This window comes from Aethalodelphis obliquidens, unplaced genomic scaffold (genome assembly GCF_003676395.1).
Source record: "Aethalodelphis obliquidens isolate GAN/ISIS:26980383/991018 unplaced genomic scaffold, ASM367639v1 scaffold12, whole genome shotgun sequence".
NCBI classification, from domain to species: domain Eukaryota; kingdom Metazoa; phylum Chordata; class Mammalia; order Artiodactyla; family Delphinidae; genus Aethalodelphis; species Aethalodelphis obliquidens.
In genome coordinates this window covers 28,121,522-28,143,981 of record NW_020837956.1, presented here as the reverse complement: position 1 = coordinate 28,143,981, position 22,460 = coordinate 28,121,522, and the positions used below count along the sequence as shown (strand labels likewise).

At 37.1% G+C, this 22,460-nt stretch overlaps 1 protein-coding gene across 3 annotated transcripts in view; it reads right to left on the bottom strand.

Annotated features, from left to right (window-relative positions):
- LDAH (lipid droplet associated hydrolase) overlaps positions 1-8,098 on the bottom strand; it is a 94,545-nt gene extending 86,447 nt beyond the window's left edge. For all 3 annotated transcript variants that reach the window (XM_027113740.1, XM_027113741.1, XM_027113742.1), the window contains exon 1: positions 8,043-8,098. The gene's annotated coding sequence lies outside the window, so the exon portion shown is untranslated. The remainder of the gene's footprint in view (positions 1-8,042) is intronic.
- Between the last annotated feature and the right edge of the window lie 14,362 nt (positions 8,099-22,460).

Here is a 22,460-nt window from a genome sequence, read left to right as displayed (position 1 = left end):
AAAAAACATTAAAATTAAGTTTGATCCTGAAGTGGGTAGGAAGGTGGGTGAAATAGGTGAAGGGGATTAAGAGGTACAAACCTCCGGTTATATAATAAATAAGTCACAGGGATGTAATATGCAGCATAAGAAATATGGTCAATAATATTGTAACAACATTGTATGGGGACATAAGTAAAAAGAGAAATAGACAAATCCACAAGCATAGTGAAAGATTCTAAGACACCTCTTAGAATGATAGAATGAGCACAGAAAAAATCAACAGAAATATATAAAGTTTGATTGACATAATTAATATTTATGTTAACATAATCAACATAACTGACATATATAGAACTCTACACCAAATAAGTGCAAAATGCATATCCTTTTCAAGTGTACATGGAACATTTACCAAAACTGACCACATACTTGGCCATACAGCAAGACTCAACAAATTTCAAAGAACTGAAATAATATAGAGGATGTTCTCTAACCACAGTGGAATTAAGCCAAAAATAAATAACAAAAATAATAAGAAAATCTGCCAATTTTTGGAAATTAAGCAATATACTTCTAAATAACTGATGAGGGAAAGAAGAAATCACAATGCAATTTAGAATAGAATAATGAAACAAATAATGAAATATGATATATCAAAATGTATAGGATACAGACAAAGGCATGAATGCAAGAAAATTTAAAGTCTTAAAATACTTTCTAAAATATTTTCTAAACTAGTAGGAAAAAAAGGCTGGAAATCAAGGATCTAACTATCTATCTTAGGGAGTTAGAAAAACTAAATGAATCCAAATAAATAAAATAGAAAAAGTAAAATAACAAAAAATAGAAATTAATGGGATAGGAAAAGAAAGTTTACATTTGAAAAGATTAACAAAGCCAAAAGTTTGCTCTTTGAAAAGACCTATAAATAAATAAACAAATCCCTGAGAAGACACATCAAGGAAAAGGGCACAAATAACCAATATAAGAAGTGAAGAGAAGATATCACTCCAGATTTTATGGACATTAAAAAGATAATAAAAGAATATTATGAGGAACTTTATGCCAATAAATTTGATGTGGGCAAATTCTGAAACAAACACAAAAAGGCTAGAAACATCTTTATAGTCCTATATCCAGCAGACATTGAATTCATAACTCCTAGTCCAGATGAGAGTCAACATTTAAGGAAGAAATAATACCAATCTTACAGAGTTGGCCAGAGAACAGAAAAAGAGTGCCCATTTATCAACTCATTTTATGAGGCCAGTAAACCCTTGGTATAATACCTGACAAGGGCATTATAAGAAAGGAAACATATGGGACAACCTCTCTCAGAAACATAGATGCAAAAACTCTATTCAAAATATTAGGAGACCAAATTCAGTGATACATAAAGGGTACACACGACAACCAAATTGTGTATAGATCAGAAATGCAAGGTTGTTTAAACATTCAAAATGTAATCAATGTAACACATTAGTAGAATAAAAGAGAAAGATATATAATCATCTCAACCAACAGAAAATACACTTGATAAAATACAATACAGTCACGAAAAACTCTTAAAAAAGAAGAAATAGAGGGATTATCTTTTACAGAATCTAAGAATCTATAAAAAACCTACAGCAAAAACAACAACAACAAAACCTACAGTAGATATTTTACTAAGGGTGAAATACTAAAGGTACCTCTGAGTTTGACATCAAGACAAGGAAGTCTGCTGTCAACACTTCTATTCTACAGTGTACTTGAGGTCTCTACCAATGTAATAAGACACAGAAGAGAAATAAATATATATAGATTGGATAGGAAGAAAGATAGCTGTCATTAGTCACAAACACCAAGATTATATACATTATATGGGTGTTCTAGTTATGCCTGCTGCATTATTCCAAAACTTGGTGGCTTAAAACAACCATTTTATTATACTCATGGATTCTGTGGGTCAGGAATTAAGAAAGGGCATAGCAAGAATAGCCTATCTCTAATCTGTAATATCTGGGGCCTTAGCTGAGGAGACTTTTTACTGTGGGCGGCAGGGGGGATTGCACCATTATGTTTATTAGAAGTTGGATTTCAATGTGTGCTCTAGACAGATTACAGAATAAATACCCACAACTTGAGAAAAGGAAGTCCACAATTTATACAAAGTGCTCACTACAGAAAGTTGCTGTGTCAAAATCCAGGCAAGGACCACACTCAGGGCAGCCCCTCCTCTCCCACTGCTCTCAACGAGGGCTGTACTATGGTTTTTAATTTTATTATTTCTTTTATTTATCTTTATTATTATTTGCTTCTCCTGTGGTCACTGGTGGGTGTGATATGTTCACTGGGGGCAAGAGTCTTCTGGAAGTGAGAGTCCTCTGGAAGTGAGAGTCCTCTGGAAGTATCTTTATTCACAAGTCTGATGACTGATGCTGCTTTCAGATAGGTTGCTGGCCAGGAATATCTATACATGTCCACTCTGTATGGTCTCTCCACATGGACTATTTTGGGCTTGTTCAGAGCATGAGAACTGGGTTCCAAGAGCAATTGTCTCAAGAGGAACAGACTGAAACTGCATCACCTTTTAAGACCTAGTCTCAGAAGTCACACAGCATTACTTGCATGTTAGCCACAAGCTCACCTATATGCAAGGGGAGCAAAATGGACCTCTCTAAATAAGGGAAGTATCATATCATATGAATAGTATGTGGTATGGGAGTTATTGTTGTGGCCAACTTTGGAAAACACAATCTGTCAAAATAGGTTAAACAAAGATTTTAGTTCTGCAGACGCTTTCAAATTATATTACTAAGAAGATTGTGAAAGACAGAGAAAACACAAGATTTCACTAGAGTTTGGAAGCTATCAAAATAACCTAAGCAAGAAATAAGGGCAAGAGTGGGAAAGGAGTGAATGAGAGACTGAAGTCTTGGTAATAATTCTGTAAGGGAATCCAGGGAAGGGAAAGTGACAAAGATGACTTGGATTCTGATGCTAAAGATGAGGGGAATGGAAACACTACAATCCTATCATCAGTAAGCGGTACCATTACTTTTAATTCTTGTAGTCTTTGGGTATAAAATATCTCACTCTTTAATTTGTATTGCTCTGACTTCTAGTATACTTGAATATCGTTTCATGTTTGCTGGCCTTCTGGACTTCCTTTTCTGTGAATTGTCTATTCATATCCTTTGCCTGACTTCCAAGTGGGTTATCATTTTCTTATTGGTTTGTGAGACAACTTCGTATATTGCTGATACTAACCCTTTTCTGGACTCCTATATTTAACATATAGCTTCCTAGATGTTTATTGTAATTTTTATTATTCTAGTTTTTACATTTTAACTTTTAAGCCATCTATATAAGAATTCAATTTTCTTTTTCTTACAATAGAGAGCTACTTGTGCTAATCCTATTTAATTTTTAAAAACCATCTTTTCCCCACCTTTTCATATATTAAATTTTCATACTTACTGGGAAATACGTTCTTAATCACAGTGCTATAATGTCAATGAATCTGGCAATTGGGTCCATGATTAATTTTTAATTATTTGGTAAGGGTAGAAATCGAACCAATAAAACCAAGAATCAACATTACCTAAATCTCAAGTATGGCCAGGGAAGTTACCTGTTGTACTTAAAATCGTCAGTGTTATTCAAGGGAAAAAGGGGGAAAGGAGGGAGCTTTCTGAATCTGGAACTATATCACAAAACTCCTTTAAAAGTTTTAGTAAGCAAATGTAAATTTTTCATTTCATTTTTGCTTCTTGGTTTCTTTTTTCTAGAATTCCAAAATTCCCACTCCACCTGCTAGTGGGATACTACAATTTGCCATTTACCAGGGCCTAAATTTCCTTCTTCATTTCCTTCCCCATTTCCCTTTTATTAGGTTTCTGATAAGAAATTAACTGAAACAAGGAGAGAAAAATTACATGTGTTCACTTTTCTTCTGCTAATTAAAGCAATAATTCTGCTGAGAAGATTAAAATCTTGATTAAGATGATTAGTTTATATGCACAAATAATCCACAGCTATCATTAATCTTGCTCAGAAATTACAGGGATATTCAAAGTAATTATCCTTAAACAATAAAATACTTTATAAAAGTAAGAACCAAATGTAATTATAGAATTGAAAAATATAATACATTTCTAAAAACTTGGTGGATGGGTTCACTAGTAGAGTTAAATTGACAGAACAGGATCAGTGAACTTGTAGACACATCAATAGAATTTACTAAATCTAAACAAGACAAAAACAGACTTTTAAAAAAATGAGAAGGATCTCAGGGACTGGTAGGAAAATAACAAATGGCCCAACGTTTGTATAGCCAGATTCCCAGGGAAATAGAAGAAAGAGTATGGGGCTGAAAATGTTATAAAAAACCTCTTTAATTTGGCAAAACACATAAAACCTACAGATTCAAGAAGCTGAGTTAACCCCAAATAGGATAAAACCAAAGAAATACAATACAAAGCATATCATAGTCAAACTTCAGAAAACTAAAAACAAAGAAAAAAATCTAAAAAGCAGCCAGAGAGAAATGACGTATTACCTACAGGCAAACAATAATTTGACTGTCAGCAGATTTCTCATCAGAAACCAAGGAGGCTAGGAAGAAGTGGCGAACGTTTTTCAAGTGCGGAAGGAAAGTAACTCTCAACCCCAAATTCCTTACCAGAAAAAACTATCCTTACTGTCCATCAAGAATGAAGGAGAAATAAAGATATTCTCAAATGAAGAAAAACTAAAGGAATTTGTCACTAACGTATCTACCTCTCAAGTAAGATCTCTTAAAGGAAGTTCTCCAAACAGAAAGGAATAAGTGAATAAGGTTTAACTTCAGATAAAAAAGAACAATGGAATAGGTAAAAGCAGTGGTAAATATAATGGATTATGTTTCTCGTCATTAGCTTCTTCAATAATATTTCATGGTTGAAGCAAAAGTTTAATGTGGTATTCAGTGTATGTAGAGGAAATCTGATAATTATATTTAAAAAATGAAAAGGGTAAAAAGATGTAAATGTAAGTGAGTTTTCTACGCTTCACTTAAGGCAGTAAAATGTCAATACAAAAGTAGGCTGTGTGATGTTCTGTATATATACTGTCATACCTAGGGCAACCATGAAAAAAAGAAGTATACTAAGAGCTATACTCAAGAATGTAAATAAGTCAAATAAAATTCTAAAAAGCATTTAAGTAACCTACAAGGAGGCAAGAAAAGAGAAACAGAAAAATGATAACAGAGGAAACCAACAACAACAATAAATAATAAAATGCCTGAATTAAGCCTTAACATATCAATGATTATTTTAAATACAAATTGTCTAATTATACTGGTTAAAAGGCAGAGACTGGTAGAATGGATTTAAAAAGAAACATGACCTAACTATATGTTGCCTAAAAGAAACTCACTTCAAACATAATGACATTGGTAGGTTGCAAATAAAAGAATGGGAAAAGATATATCACGCTAATATTATTATTTTACAAAAGCAACAATGGCTATGCAACTATCAGATAAAGTAGACTTTAAAGCAAAGAAAATTACTGAACAAGGACATTTCATAATGATAAGATTAATCCACCAAGAAGACATCCTAAATATATATGCACTGAACAACAGACATTCAAAATACAAAAATCAAATACCAATAGAGCTAAATGGAGAAACAGAAAATTCCACAATTATAGTTGGAAAGTTTTAGCAATGGAAACATCTACTAGACAGACAATCAATAATATATGGAAGAGCCTAACAATACCATCAACCAACAGGATATAATTGACATGCAATTGACATCCAACAACAGCAGAATACACATTCAAGTGCCCATGGAACATTCACCAAGATACACCTCATCATGAGCCATAAAACAAACGTAAATTTAAAAGAATTAAAATCATACAGCTTATGTTTCTGACCATTATGGAATAAAACTAGAAATCAGTAACAGAAAAGACAACAGGTAAATCTCCAAATACTTGGAAACCAAAGAGCACACTTCTAAATAATCCATGGGTCAAACAGGAAGTTGCAAAGGAAATTTTAAGAATACATAGAACTCAATGAAAATGAAAAGACAATACACCAAAATTTGTGAGATGCAACAAAAGCAATGCTGAGAGGGAAATTTATAGCACTATATGCTAGCATTAGAAACAAGAAAAGGTCTCAAATGAATAATCAAGAAACTAGAAAAAAGAATAGCAGATTAAACCTAAAGCAAGCAGAAGAAAATGATGGAGCAAAAATCAATAAAATTGAAAACAGAAAAATTAAAGTGCTAGTTCTTTGAGAAAGATCAATAAAATCAATAAACCACCACTGAAAAAGAGAGAAGATGCAAATCACTAACATCAGGAATGAAACAGGGGTTATCACTAAAGACCCTACAGAATACTATTGCCCTGATACCAAAACTGGACAAAGACAGTACAAAAAAAGAAAACTACACGGGAATTTCCTGGCAGTCCAGTGGTTAGGACTTGGCACTTTCACTGCCTGTGCCTGGTTCAATCCCTGGTCCCTGGTCGGGGAACTAAGATCTCACAAGCCATGCGGTGTGGCCAAAAAACAAACAAAGAAACAAACCAAATAAACCCCCAAAACACAACTACACACCAATACCTCTCATATCTATACCTTAACAAAATATTAACAAATAGAATCTAGCAATGTATAAGAAGAATTATGTGGGATCTATTCCATGTATACTCAACATTCAAAAATCAATCAGTGTAGTCCACCATATCAAGATGCTAAAGAAAAAACATATGATCACATGAATTAACTAAATGCACACCCTATGACACAATAATTGTACTATTGGGCATTTTTCCTAGAGAAATGAAAACATATTCACAGAAAAACCTTCAAGCAAAGATTCACAGCAGTTCTATTTGTAACAGCCCATAAGTGGATACTACGCAAATGTCCTTCAACAAGCGAATGGTAAAACCAACTGTGGTACAAACATACCATAGAATACTACTCAGCGATAAAAAGGAACAAACTATTGACACACTAAACAACTTGGATGCATCTTAAAGGAATTATGCAACCTGTCTCGTGTAGAAAAATAAAAAAAAAAACAAGGGTGACAGTTTACAGTAAGGCCTATGTGTGGATGAAAAGCAGCATGAGCACTAGGTGTCTGCTGCAAAAAACTTCAAGAGAGCTGTGAAAGTCAGTGTACGGGTCATTCTTTAAGAGTTGATGTTTACTAAGTGCTTATTACACATAAAGCACTGTTCCAAGTGTTGTATGAATTATGTCAGTTAATAAAATAATCTTATCAAGTGGCTACTAATGTACCCCATTTATACATGAGAAAAAATGAGACAGACTATTTCTGAAAAATACCATGATGCATGGCACTCAGTAGAGGCAACAAGACCCGCAATTGTTTCCCCAAAATGCTGCACTCCAAATTCAAGGGAGCAAGCGCCGTTTTGACCTTGGCGCCACGGAGAAATATTACAGCAGCTAGAGTGAACCTCAAATAACTGGCTAGGGGAGTGTCAAGTTCAGAAATTGGTGCAAGAGTCAGTTCTCAAGGATACCTGGTGTAACAAATTTGGGAGAGGCGTGGGGGAGGAAGTTGATCCTGATGAGAAACTCGATTCCAAATCAAAAGAGTCCGTTAATGGACAAGGTTGGAAACTGAGAACCAGGGAGGGAAGAGAGTGACTTGCCCAGGGCTACAGGCTTGGTTGGTACAAGAACTCAGACCTTTGGAGTCCCCGGCCCAGACTCTAGTCACTTTTAGTCATTTCTGCCCTGCCAGTCGCCCAACGTCCTGGACCTTACCCCCCCAGAGGAGCCGCCATAAGACTCTCCACAGGCGGGCTACAGTTAGCAGAACAAATGGTACGTTCCCGCTGGGCAAGCAGCCAAAGGGGCTCCCGGCCAAAGTGGCCCCGAACCCCCGAGCGGTCGCAGCCGTTAGGCTAAGGACAGCACGGGCTCTGCGAGGAGCCACAGAGAGGAAGGGTTCCAGCTCCCGCGTGCCTGCCCAGCCGTCTTTTCTCCTACAAAGTCACCCCGAGCGTGGGAGGCAGGTCCTCACCTGTCAGCCTAGAAAGCAGCTGGCTCTACCGTGGCCGTCTTGGTTAGGCGTCACCGGGACGGGAAGTCCCGCCTCCCTCTGACGTCACAGCGCCGCGCCGCGCCGCGCGCCGCTCGCCGCTCCCGGGAACTGGTTCCTTTACCAGACGTGGTGTGTTGGGGTTTGGGAGGTTCTTCACCCTGGGTTAGGCCCTGTGGCCCAGATCCAACGAGACCGCTGGGAAGCTGTCGCTACGCTGAAACTTTCTCTTCCCTTTCATATGAATTTCATCCGCCTTTTATTTTAGTCATCCTTGATACACTTCAGCTTCCCTTTCTCCAGTTCTCCCCCATGCCCATGTTTCCCTTCATATGTTACTGGTTGCATCTCTTCCCTTCCTTTCCCCACATTCACAGGCAAGTTGGTTCTCAGTTGCCCTGTTTATTAGCATTAATATGCCCAGCCTCTGCTACTCGGCCCTTTAGCAAAATGCTGAAAATGCCGATTCCAGAGGTATTTCGAGCTTACCACATCCGAACTCCATGAAGACAAAGGTCATATTCATCTTGCGAACTGTTGGCATCTTCAGCACCTGGCACGTAATAGGTGAGCGGCATATATCTGTTCAAAAATGCAATAGAGAAAACAAAGTAGTTTTATAGCCAGGGGTCGAAGCGGACTAGTAAACTGGCAAATCAGTAATCTCCCCCACACATAGAGGAGAAGACTTGATGCTTTTTCATTCAACATGTCAGTGATAGGCACCACCTTCCAACCAGTTGTTGGAAGTTGACTGGTACCTCTTATAGGCACCACCTTCCAACCAGTTGTTGGAAGTTGACTGGTACCTCTTTATTACCTTCCCTGCTTTCACTTACTTCCTAAATATAATAGTTAACCCAATGAGTTTAGAAGATGCCACTCACTGTGCTAAGAGCTTGTCATGAATCAACTCATTTTTAATCCTCACAGCAACCCCAATGAAGTCAGTATTAACGTGTGACCAGAGAGTCTGGAAACATAGACAAATGCACAAAATAAGTGAATGATTACATTGCAGTGACATTACATGGTATGTTCAAGGTGTTGTCCCTCGTTACTAATGCACAGCTCAATGTGTGCAAAATTCCGATGAGTGTGGTTCAAATGCAGCAGTTCTTTCAATTCTTGCATATGCATTTATGGTGCATTGCTCAAGTGATTTGTGTCTCTGATTTCATTAAATAAGACTGTGCCAGAAAAGTTAACCAAAGGGGTTCCATTTTTTTTTAAATCTATCTTTCCAGACCTTTGGCCAGTCTGTATTATTATCTCCATATTATTTGCTGTTCATATAGTTTCTACTTTCTACCTTCTAAGCACTTATTAGGATCACATTTCCCTTATAGTTCAGGGGTGGGGAGTGGAGGAAGGGAGGGACCAAGGGGATGTGAGTAATTCTGGCCAATGAGTTGTGAGGAGAATGCTGTGTAACTTCCAGCTGAGCAGTTGATTTCTTGTGTGAGATGCTCCAAAACTTCACTTTTTCCTGGTGAGGTGATGGCAACATTTGAATGATGTCTGTCCCAAGAGCCTGTGTCCTTCAGTAGCTGCTGCTACATAAAGCCTATTGACCATCCTGTGACGAATACTTTGGAGAAAGAAAGAAACCTCTGTTGTTACTTTTGGTGTTCTTACAATGTAGCCTGTCCTAATTGATACACAGGGACAGCCACACACAGAGGATCTTTTTTCTCAGGCTCTTGATTTTTAATTCTAAATACTCAGGGGAGACTTTCTGATTGCCTCATCTTGTGTCTGGTTGTCAGCAGTTGTCCAATCATCAGTAACAAGCACTAGGGGTCATACTGTACCTTATAGACAGGGACCCTCTGCTACAGTGAAGGGTATTTTAGTGAGCAGGCAAACATTCCACAAAGGTGTCTACTACAAGCAGACATGGCTATAAAATTAGACCATTGTATACTGATTTAAAAACAATAAATGAAATTGAAACAGTTTCACCTTTTACAAGAATTTTAGACTCTCATTACTCATTCAATGTTTATTGACTACCTATTACATTCCAAACACTCTTCCAGGCACAGAGGACTCAAAGGCAACCCAGAGAGAAAAACACTTGCTCTCACCAAAACCCAAAATAAACAAATTAAATACATTGATATATAGTGACAGTGGAAGAGGAACTAAAAGGCAGGGTAAAAGAGAGTGAGGAGTGCATTCATTACCTACCGCTGCTTAACAAATTACCCCAAAACATAGCAGCTTAAAACATTTCTTATCTCGCACAGTTTCTGAGGGTCAGGAATCCCGGAGAGCCTACCTGGAGCTCAAAGTCTTTGAGGTTTCAGCCAAGCTGGTTGGTCAGGGCTGCAGATATCTCGAAGCTCCACTGAGGCTGGAAAATCCAGCACTAAGCTCAGTCACGTGATTGTTAGTCAGCCACTGTTCCTCACTGGCTGTTGGCCAGAGGCTGACCTACTCCAGGGGCATCTGGGGACTCATAAAAGCATTCAGGGGCTGACTCCACATTTCATTAATCTAGCAGTGTCCACAAAGAGATGCAGTGCAGGGTCTTCTGACTGTTTAACTTCATGACTGCATGGCAAGGAATAATTTACAGAAAGAAAGCTTCAAAAGGTAAATTTAGGCTTATGTAGAATAATTATTCTAATTATGGAACTCTAAGGAATGTAAATTACTAGAAGGAGAGACTTTTGTCAAATGAGAGTAATGGCTAATATTTCCTGAACATTTACTGTGCCAAGTTTTGTGCTGAATGCTTTACATAGGTCTAGAAGGGAAAGAGAAGTTTGAGGACAGAGTTCAGAATGACGGTCTCAGATAAATGGTCCCCTCTTTGCCCAAACCATATGGATTCATGTCTGAGTCCTAGCAAGAGAAGGATTATGGCAGGAAGCAGAAAGAAGAAATTTCCCACAAAATCTCTGAGAGATTTTGGCATCCCAAGGCAATGCAGCTCAGGAACCACTGTGACAGAGTACCAAGGAAACCTGCCTTCTGTTGAGCAGGGAAGCTGTGCAGTGTCCCGTGGACAGGGGATGATTTAAGGAGACTGTCAACTACATGTAGCACTTACAGGGAAGAAGTTGCAGGGGAGGTAGTGTCTCAGACTCCTGCCATTTCATGGGCAACATCATTGAAGAGGAAGAGGAAAAAAATAAAAAGTTTGCATTTCTGATATGGCCCAGATCAACTATGCAGGGATCTTTAAAAACAGCTCCTAGAAACTGCCACAGCTGTTGGGGACACTTTAGCAGAGGTAAGAGAGTAGTTGGGGACACTTTGCAGAAGTGATTGAGGGCCCACAATAGCAATGAGAGTGAGACAGAGTGGTAGGTAACACTTAGATCTTTATGATAGGAAAGAATATTTCTTTTGTGTATGTGTGTGTGTGATGAGAACTTTTTAAGATTCATTCTCAACAACTTTCAAATATGCAATACAATATTATCAACTATAGTCACCATGCTGTACATTACATCCCCACAACTTATTTATTTGATAATTGGAAGTTTTTACCTCTTGACCCCCTTCACCCATTTCACCTACCCCCAAACTCCCTCTCCTCTGGCAACCACCCATCTGTTCTCTGTATCTATGAGTGTGGTTTTGTTTTGTTTCGAAAAACAGGAAAGAATATTTCTGGTGGATGTTATGAGAATGTTAGAAGGACCTGTACTTATTAATAAAGTATGTTCCCATCTTATTATTTCATTACACAGAAAGTTGAAACTCTTATTTTAGACACCCTTTGAATTAAGATATGTAGATTGAATATTATATAAAAAGGAACAAGAGAAAGAAAAAGAAGAGCAAGGAAAAAAGAGAAAAAAATATTTATTTCTAAGTGTAGAAGACAACTAAGATTTATCTTCAATATATATTCTAGAGAGAGTATCAGTGAATTTTGAATTGTTGGTTGTAATAGTGAATTGGTTCTAATAGTGAATTTTCTCATTTGTAAATCTTTAAGTGTAAATAATTCTAAATGCTTGTAAAAATGCCATTGCTCCATGCAGCCTCCTTATGGCTCTGGTGTACCCTGCGATCTACATAAATGTATTTTTTCAAACATTTTAGGTCAAGAAGTCCACATAATGATTCTCTTAAACATAAATTTAAAATCAGTAGCTAAAAATCGACAAAACCACATTTAACCCCCATACTATAGTTATACTGTTCCTCCTGACCAAGTGATAGCTGGTCCTAAAAGCCAGCACCCTTGAACTGTGAGACTTGGAGTGTCTCACTATAGGACTGTTCACTGACAGCATTGCCTTCGTAGAGGCACTTGGCTAATAAAAAGAATGAACTAAAAAATATCTGGCAAACATCAACATTTAGATGTTCAGGCCATCAAAAATAATACATATATATGTATATATATACATATATATGTGTATATATGAAAGAGACTAGAATAATATTTTTATTTTAAGACTTTCAAGGTCATTCACCACATGTTATATAACTGCAACTCCAAATGTTTTACTGTTATCCATTGATATGATCAATTAGTCCCCCTCAATGAAACCATACCATAAAGAAGCTTTTAGTGGCAGAGCACGGTACGTTAAGGATGAGAAAAATATGGGAAATGTAGTTCAACTATCTCTATAAATTAAAAACAAAGTAGAGATTGGGACTAGCTACAGATGAATATCCCCTTAGAGGATAGTATGTTCCCACTTTATTGGATTCCTCGGGAACTAATTGCTCTTTTCAACAAGGTTTTTGTGGGCTAATTATGCTGCTACAGAACTTTTACACATCGTTCCTTCTGATTTTTTAATGGAGACTTTATATTCCCCAGTAAAATAAGTATGGAGTTTTTCATAAATCAAAATGTCTATCTGTATTATCCATGTGTTCAACCGTCATAGACTGAGTAATGGCCCTCCAAAGATGTCCTTGTCCTAATCCATGGAATCTGTAAGTATTCTGCATTACACGACAAAAAGTGCTTTGCAGATATGGTTAAAATGTGTTATGGATCTTGAGATGGGGAGAGTAGCCTGGATTATCCAGGTGGGACCAATGTAATCACAAGGGTTCATGTAAAAGGGAAACAGGAAGACCAGAGTCACAGAAGCTATGTGACACTGGAAGCTGAAGGAGAGAAGAAAATGTGATGGTGAAAGCACTAGTCATAGTCAGAGAGAGATCGGAAGATGCTATGCTGCTGGCTTGAAGATGGAGGAAGGGGCCACAAACCAAGGAACGCAGGCAGCCAATAGCTGGAAAAAGCAAGGAAATGGATTCTCCCCTAGGCCTTCCAGAAGGAACACAGGCCCGCCACCACCTTGATGTTAGCCCAGTGAAGTTGATTTTGAAGTTCTTACCTCCAGAACTGTAATATAATACATTTTAAGCCAATAAATTTGTGGTAATTTGTTTCAGCAGCAATAGGAAACTAATATACCAACTAAATAAAGGCTTAGACATTTCTGTTTTGTAAACAAGTGAATAATATTAGCCAGGTAGAATTCAGTCTTCAGAGTACAGGCTGTTACCCAAATCCTAAGGCTTCTCTTCTTCCAAACATGACGGAAGCCCATTTCTCTTTCATTGTTCCTCCGTTCTGCTATTTGCTGAATAAGTGCTACATCATTTTATATAAGAGACTTGAGCATCTGCGTATTTTGGAATTGGTGGTGCCGGAATCCTGGAACCAATCCCCTGTGGGTACCAAGGGACGACTGTATTCCTGTTTCATGTGACTTTTGATAAGTGTTTAATCTTGATAGAGAGAAAGCTAATTGACTAATATATGTTTTCCTCTAACGTTTGGGTTTCTTTTGGCTTAGCCATGTGTATTAGTTTTTAAGTTTATAGCTTAAAAATTCATTATGTTGCGTCCTTAAAAACTGCAAAGGAATTCTATTCTCAGTCCAAACCAACCAGACTAACATATTTGTTTCACACTCTCAGTAGCAACCTTAATGAGGCCCAGGCCTATGGTTTAGCTCTCTGTGAATTATCCAATAGAGATATTGTTCTTCACAATGCTGGGTACCACACAACAGAGGAACTAAAATGTCTACTATTCTCTTGTTCTGTTATTATGTTTTTTCTGTTCAACTTCTGCTCTCTTCGATTTAGATCCTTTTAAAAGAGTCTCATGCTTTCCTATCTTTTCATAGTCTAGTTCCTGAAAACTAAAAAGTAGTCATGTCATTAGCACAGAGTACATTTTCATTTATGGTCTTCTTTAGAATTCCTTACTAAAATTGATAGCGTTAAACAACAAAAATTTTTTAATGTTGAATTTCTGACATTATTAAAGCATCTTAACTTTTAGTTTAAGCATCATTCATTTTTGTAACATTTCAGAGAGGTCAGAGAACCACATTCATTTTCCTTTTCTCTCGCTTTTTTTTGGATCTTTTTTTCCCAGATGGTAAAATTGAGATATGGACCACAAAGAGTATCTCTGGGGACTGAGTGGATGCCCGAACTTTTGGCTGCCCACATCTGGCCTTCTCCCAATGCTTGGGGAAATGTTCCACATGATAAATTTTATAACATCCTAAGCATTGTGCTGGGCTTGGTTCAAGGTAACTCCTTCTAGCTGAGGAAATGAGAGTATCCTACCGAAAACTGTCCTGATATTATAGACAAGCTCATTATCAAGTGCCATATTGAATAGCATGCTTTTAAGAGTTAGAAGAGGGGGAATTCACTGAACTACAAATGGGTAAGAAGAGCTTTTGACTGAAAGGAGTTCTTGAGTCCTGCCTTGAAAGATAGCTACTATTTGCATAAAGGAGAAAGAAAATGGCATTCTAGATGAGGAGATTGATTTAACAAAATATAATAGTCTAAATTAAATGGTCTAAGTGGCATGATCCTGTGGAGAAAAGTTGACTCTAGTCTCAACTTTGCACAATCAAACTTAATAATGCTTTTTTGTACATCTTTATTGGAGTATAATTGCTTTACAATGGTGTGTTAGTTTCTGCTTTATAACAAAGTGAATCCGCTATACGTATACATATATCCCTATATCTCCTCCCTCTTGCATCTCCCTCCCACCCTCCCTTCCCCACCCCTCTAGGTGGTCACAAAGCAACGAACTGATCTCCCTGTGCTATGCGGCTGCTTCCCACTAGCTAGCTATTTTACATTTGGTAGTGTATATAGGTCCATGCCACTCTGTCACTTCGTCCCAGCTTACCCTTCCCCCTCCCTATGACCTCAAGTCCACTCTCTACATCTGCATCTTTATTCCTGTCCTGCCCCTAGGTTCTTCAGAACCATTTTTTTCTTTTTTTCTTAGATTCCATATATATGTGTTAGCATACGGTATTTGTTTTTCTCTTTCTGACTTACTTCACTCTGTATGACAGACTCTAGGTCCATCCACCTCACTACAAATAACTCAGTTTTGTTTCTTTTTATGGCTGAGTAATATTCCATTGTATATATATGTGCCACATCTTCTTTATCCATTCATCTGTTGATGGACGCTTAGGTTGCTTCCATGTCCTGGCTATTGTAAATAGAGCTGCAATGAGCATTGTGGTACATGACTCTTTTTGAATTATGGTTTTCTCAGGGTATATGCCCAGTAGTGGGATTGCTGGGTCATATGGTATTTCTATTTTTAGTTTTTTAAGGAACCTCCATACTGTTCTCCATAGTGGCTGTAGCAATTTACATTCCCACCAACAGTGCCAGAGGGTTCCTTTTTCTCCACACCCTCTCCAGCATTTATTGTTTGTAGATTTTTTGATGATGGCTATTCTGACCGGTGTGACGTGATATCTCATTGTAGTTTTGATTTACATTTCTCTAATGATTAGGGATGTTGAGCATCCTTTCATGTGTTTGTTGGCTATCTGTATATCTTCTTTGGAGAAATGTCTACTTAGGTCTTCTTCCCATTTTTGGATTGGGTTGTTTGTTTTTGTGATATTGAGCTGCATGAGCTGCTTGTAAATTTGGAGATTAATCCTTTGTCAGTTACTTCATTTGCAAATATTTTCTCCCATTCTGAGGCTTGTCTTTTCGTCTTATTTATGTTTTCCTTTGCTGTGCAAAAACTTTTAATTTTCATTAGGTCCCATTTGTTTATTTTTGTTTTTGTTTCCATTTCTCTAGGAGGTGGCTCAAAAAGGATCTTGCTGTGATTTATGCCATAGGGTGTTCTGCCTATGTTTTCCTCTAAGAGTTTGATAGTGTCTGGCCTTACATTTAGGTCTTTAATCCATTTTGAGTTTATTTTTGTGTATGGTGTTACAGAGTGTTCTAATTTCATTCTTTTACATGTACCTGTCCAGTTTTCCCAGCACCACTTATTGAAGAGGCTGTCTTTTCTCCATTGTATATTCTTGCCTCCTTTATCAAAAATAAGGTGACCATATGTGTGTGGGTTTATCTCTGGGCTTTCTATCCTGTTCCATTGATATATATTTCTGTTTTTTTGTGCCAGTACCATACTGTCTTGATTACTGTAGCTTTGTAGTATAGTCTGAAGTCAGGGAGCCTGATTCCTCCAGCTCCGTTTTTCTTTTTTTTTTAAATTTATTTATTTTATTTATTTATGACTGTGTTGGGTCTTCGTTGCTGTGTGTGAGGTTTGTCTAGTTGCGGTGAGCAGGGGCTACTCTTCGTTGCAGTGCGCGGGCTTCTCATTGCGGTGGCTTCTCTTGTTGCCAAGCACGGGCTCTAGGCACAGGGGCTTCAGTAGTTGTGGCTCGCGGGCTCTAGAGCGCAGGCTCAGTAGTTGTGGCGCACAGGCTTAGTTCCCCCGCGGCATGTGAGATCTTCCCGGATCAGGGCTCGAACCCGTGTCCCCTGCATTGGCATGCGGACTCTCAACCACTGCGCCACCAGGGAAGCCCCCAGCTCCGTTTTTCTTTCTCAAGATTGCTTTGGCTATTTGGGGTCTTTTGTGTTTCCATACAAACTGTGAAATTTTTAGTTCTAGTTCTGTGAAAAATGCCATTGGTAGTTTGATAGGGATTGCGTTGAATCTGTAGATTTCTTTGGGTAGTAGAGTCATTTTCACAATGTTGTTTCTTCCAATCCAAGAACATGGTATATCTCTCCATCTGTTTGTATCATCTTTAATTTCTTTCATCAGCATCTTATAGTTTTCTGCATACAGGTCTTTTGTCTCCTTAGGTAGGTTTATTCCTAGGTATTTTATTCTTTTTGTTGTAATGGTAAGTGGGAGTGTTTCCTTAATTTCTCTTTCAGATTTTTCGTTCTTAGTGTATAGGAATGCAAGAGATTTCTGTGCATTAATTTTGTATCCTGCTACTTTACCAAATTCATTGATTAGCTCTCGTAGTTGTCTGGTAGCATCTTTAGGATTCTCTATGTATAGTATCATGTCATCTACAAACAGTGACAGCTTTACTTCTTTTCTGATTTGGATTCCTTTTATTTCTTTTTCTTCTCTGATTGCTGTGGCTAAAGCTTCCAAAACTATGTTGAATAATAGTGGTGAGCGTGGACAACCTTGTCTTCTTCCTGATCTTAGAGGAAAAGTTTACAGTTTTTCACCATTGAGAACGATGTTGGCTGTGGGTTTGTCATATATGGCCTTTATTATGTCAAGGTAAGTTCCCTCTATGCCTACTTTCTGGAGGGTTTTTATCATAAATGGGTGTTGAATTTTGTCAAAAGCTTTTTATGCATCTATTGAGATGATCATATGGTTTTTCTCCTTCAATTTGTTAATATGGTTTATCACATTGATTGATTTGCGTATACTGAAGAATCCTTGCATTCCTGGGATAAACCTCACTTGATCATGGTGTATGATCCTTTTAATGTGTTGTTGGATTCTGTTTGCTAGTATTTTGTTGAGGATTTTTGCATCTATGTTCATCAGTGATATTGGCCTGTAGTTTTCTTTCTTTGTGACATCTTTGTCTGGTTTGGGTATCAGGGTGATGGTGGCCTCGTAGAGTGAGTTTGAGAAGGATAGGTGTTAGCTCTTCTCTAAATGTTTAATAGAATTTGCCTGTGAAGCCATCTGGTCCTGGGCTTTTGTTTGTTGGAAGATTTTTAATCACAGTCTCAATTTCAGTGCTTGTGATTGGTCTGTTAATATTTTCTCTTTCTTCCTGGTTCAGTCTCAGAAGGTTGTGCTTTTCTAAGAATTTGTCTATTTCTTCCAGGTTGTCCATTTTATTGGCATATAGTTGCTTGTAGTAATCTCTCATGATCCTTTGTATTTCTGCAGTGTCAGTTGTTACTTCTCCTTTTTCATTTCTAATTCTGTTGATTTGAGTCCTCTTCCTTTTTTCCTTGATGTGTCTGGCTAATGGTTTATCAATTTTGTTTATCTTCTCAAAGAACCAGCTTTTAGTTTTATTGATCTTTGTTATTGTTTCCTTCATTTCTTTTTCATTTATTTCTCATCTGATCTTTATGATTTCTTTCCTTCTGCTAACTTTGGGTTTTTTTTAATCTTCTTTCTCTAATTGCTTTAGGTGTAAGGTTAGGTTGTTTATTTGAGATGTTTCTTGTTTCTTGAGGTAGGATTGTATTGCTATAAACTTCCCTCTTAGAACTGCTTTTGCTGCATCCCATAGGTTTGGGTTGTCATGTTTTCATTGTCATTTGTTTCTAGGTATTTTTTGATTTCCTCTTTGATTTCTTCAGTGATCTCTTGGTTATTTAGTAGTGTATTGTTTAACCTCCATGTGTTTGTATTTTTTATAGTTTTTTTCCCTGTAATTGATATCTAGTCTCATAGCGTTGTGGTCAGAAAAGATACTTGATACGATTTCAACTTTCTTAAATTTACCAAGGCTTGATTTGTGACCCAAGATATGCTCTATCCTGGAGAATAAGACGAATAATGCTTTTACCTCAGATATTTTCACTAAGGTTGTTCACAACTTCTACTGAAGAATTGCCCTGTGCTCCTTCATGTCCATTTCAACATACTTTCCAAACCTTCATGAGCTTACATATCTCACGTCCTCTGCCTGGAATGCTATTCTCTTCCCGGAATGCTATTCTCTTCCCCAGTAACCCTACCCCATTAGCCCAGAAAATTCCTACACAGCTTTCAACACTCAAATATCACTGTCCTTACTTTCCTAGGCAGAATTAGACTACTTGGCTTTCAAGATACCTTAAACGTATCTGTAGTCTTACATTTATTACCTCTACAGTATGTTCACACAACTATTTGTTGTTGTTGTTTATTTGTTTTGATGGAACATTTAAAAGCAAATTCCAGACACTATATTTTAACCTTAAATACTTCAGTATGAATCTTTAACAGATAAGGAGTTTCAAAGAAAGAGCAACAATACCACTATTACACTGCACAAAATTAGCAATAGCTCTTTAATGTTTTTAAATATCCATCTCATATTCAATTTCTCTAAAATAGATCTAGCTGACTGTGTCCTCATGGTTCCGATCTGGGGCTTCTAGGACAACAGTAAGTGCATTTTACCACTGGAGTATATTAATGTTGTCATTTGCTCTCATTGCAGAGCCTCTGATGGTCTATTTTAGACTGTGTAGCAAGGACAAAATTTAAAATGGAAAATGAAATGTAGATAAAATAAAGTTTCAGCTTTGAGCATGAATCATAGCATGGCCTTGGATTTATTAAGTAATGTACTCTTAAGCAAGTTGATAGCCTTCTGGAGGCAAAATCTATCTTGTCCATCAGTGGTTCTAGAAGGACATCCAAAGAGCAGTTATTGGTAGAATAGCCTCCTGAGGCTGGGAGCAATACTCTCCTAATGGGTCTCTCTCTTGATGGATATAGACCATAGGCTAATGGTCAAACCAAATGAATTTTTAAAAAACCAACAAAACCAACAAGCTGGAATATAATTTTCACTCGCAATCTTTCTTTTCAAAATGAAGGACCTCAATTAGTTTAACAGTCCTGGCCTCTCTCAAGCCCCTCTGCACTCTGCCAAGGGAAAGTGGAGTGACTTGCCTGATAATGTAACTTTTGGAAGAATAAACTATTCATGCTTAACTCATTTCTGTTTTCTTTCTTCTTCTCCATAGCATCCCATAGGGAGTAGGAGGTCTTTGCTCTTCCATGATATAACCTAGGCAACTCTCCACCCCTGTAGAAGATTGCCTCTGACTGAGTGGGTAAGTCTGTTTAATTCTGGGGTTCACTTTGCAAGCCCTTCTGATATGCATGCTAGCTATGGGCCCTAATGCAGCCTTTATCAGAAGTCGAGATGATATTTAGGCCTCCAGGTGTTCTGTAAGCATAAAGAAGACAAGGGTCTTATTTCTCAGTTTTTTCAGAATCTAGATGAAGGGTACTATTTTGGGGGTCTTGTCAAAAATATAAATAATAATAAAATGGTATGTTAATATGCTGCTATATTCTATTGTCTAATATTTTACGTAGAATTATACATTGATATTCTTTTTTTTTTTTTTTTTTTTTGCGGTACGTGGGCCTCTCACTGTTGTGGCCTCTCCCGTTGCGGAGCACAGGCTCCGGACGTGCAGGCTCAGCGGCCATGGCTCACGGGCCCAGCTGCTCCGTGGCATGTGGGATCTTGCCGGACTGGGGCACAGATCCATGTCCCCTGCATCAGCAGGTGGACTCTCAACCACTGTGCCACAAGGGAAGCCCCATTGATATTCTTAAGTGGGATTAATTTGTGGCTTTTAGGGGTTTTGTTACCAGTATTACACTAGTTTTATAAAAAGAATTTAGAAGTTTTCATTCTTTTTATTTTCTGTGCTCTGGAACAATTTAAATAGTATTGGAACTATCAATAATTTGTATTTTCTCTAAAAATCACCCTTTTAATTCAGGCTCTCATATTTATTTGCTTAGAGTTGAGCAAAGTAGTCACTTATGAATCTTCCAGTTTTCTCTGTGTTTGTGGTTATTCCATCATCATTTTCAACTTTTGTACTTTTGTGCTATCTCATTTCCCCACTTGATCAGATGACCTAATGGTTTGTGTTTATATATTTCTACGGGTTTTTTTTGGAAGAAGCAGCTCTTGGATTTATGTAATAGTTTTATGTTTTTTCTTTTCAAATTCATTATTGAATACTTTTTATGATTCTTCCCTTCTGCTTTCCTTGACATTCCTTTTTTCCTACCTTGAGACTTGTTTGTAAATATAAACTTTCCAGCTATGAATTTTCTTCTGAGCTTTGCTTTGCTTCTATGCCGTATTTCTGATGTACTGATGGGTAAAGTCATTTGATAAGCAAGCAGATTTGCCCAGTTGAGAGAACTACTGTCCTGTGAAGAAGAGAGCTGAACAGTCCATTGTTTGGATAAACATGTTTCCAGGAAGTCTCTTAAGCAATAAAGTTGTTCCCAATAATTTTCTGCCCTTCCCACTGAGAGATTGTATTTTGTGTCCCATTGGTATCAAACTTGTGGCTTGTTTTGGACAATGAAATGTTAACAGATGGTCCATTGAGGGTTTCTACCCTTATGGGATTCTGTCATTCCTCTTATCTCTCTGCCCCAAGATCAGTATGTCCCAGATTGGGGTTGTTCATTTATCCAGGGTCCCAGAATGAGGAAGACATGGAATAGAGGTGGAAGCAACCAGTGAAGGATGTGTAATGGGAGAAAGAACTAAATCTTTGTTGTTGTAAACTGCTGAGATTTCTGAGTTTTTTTGTTATTGCATCATCAGCTGGCAAAAGTGTCTGACACAGCATATATTGAATATATTTACGTATATATATTCTTTTATATGTACCTTTATACACTATATTATATATACATATAATAGATCATGCATACTCAAATATGGCATAATAACATCTTTTGAACAAATAATGTAGAAGTATATTTTATGGAACTTAAGATGTAATTTTTGCTAATTAAATTTTATCAAAATTTATAGTTGTGTCTTTGCTTTTATGACACATTTGTGGTCATAGTCATGATTTGTTTGATGCCAAGCCTTTGGTCAAAAAAATTCCTCCATTACAGGTTTGTTTCTTTGAGAAAATCCCATTGCTCTATACCCATCAGCTTTGGGACATGGTTATAGAAATTCACTAATATGAAAAAGGACACTGCCTGTACTTTTTGCAATTTTTAAATTCTCATTTTATTACTCCTTAAAACCAGTGGAAATGACCTGTAATCATAGTGATATAATATATCTTTATAAATGATCTCTCTTATAGAAGGAAAAAAATGGTCTTCTATAACCATTAGATATATAAACAGTATGGGATATGAAGATAGTTTAAAAAATTCTTAACAGGGAAAAGAAAATACTCTATTTTTTTCTTGAAAACATAGTTAAGAAGTCAGGTAATATTTAAAGATTCCAAAATATGCATCTTATTTTTAACACAATAAATTAAGAGTTGTGCCTTTGATTTAGCAAGTGCTTATATAATTTTTTCAGATATTGTAATGTCTTATAGAATATTAAATATTTATTGATAGATCTAAGCAAAAATGTAAGATGT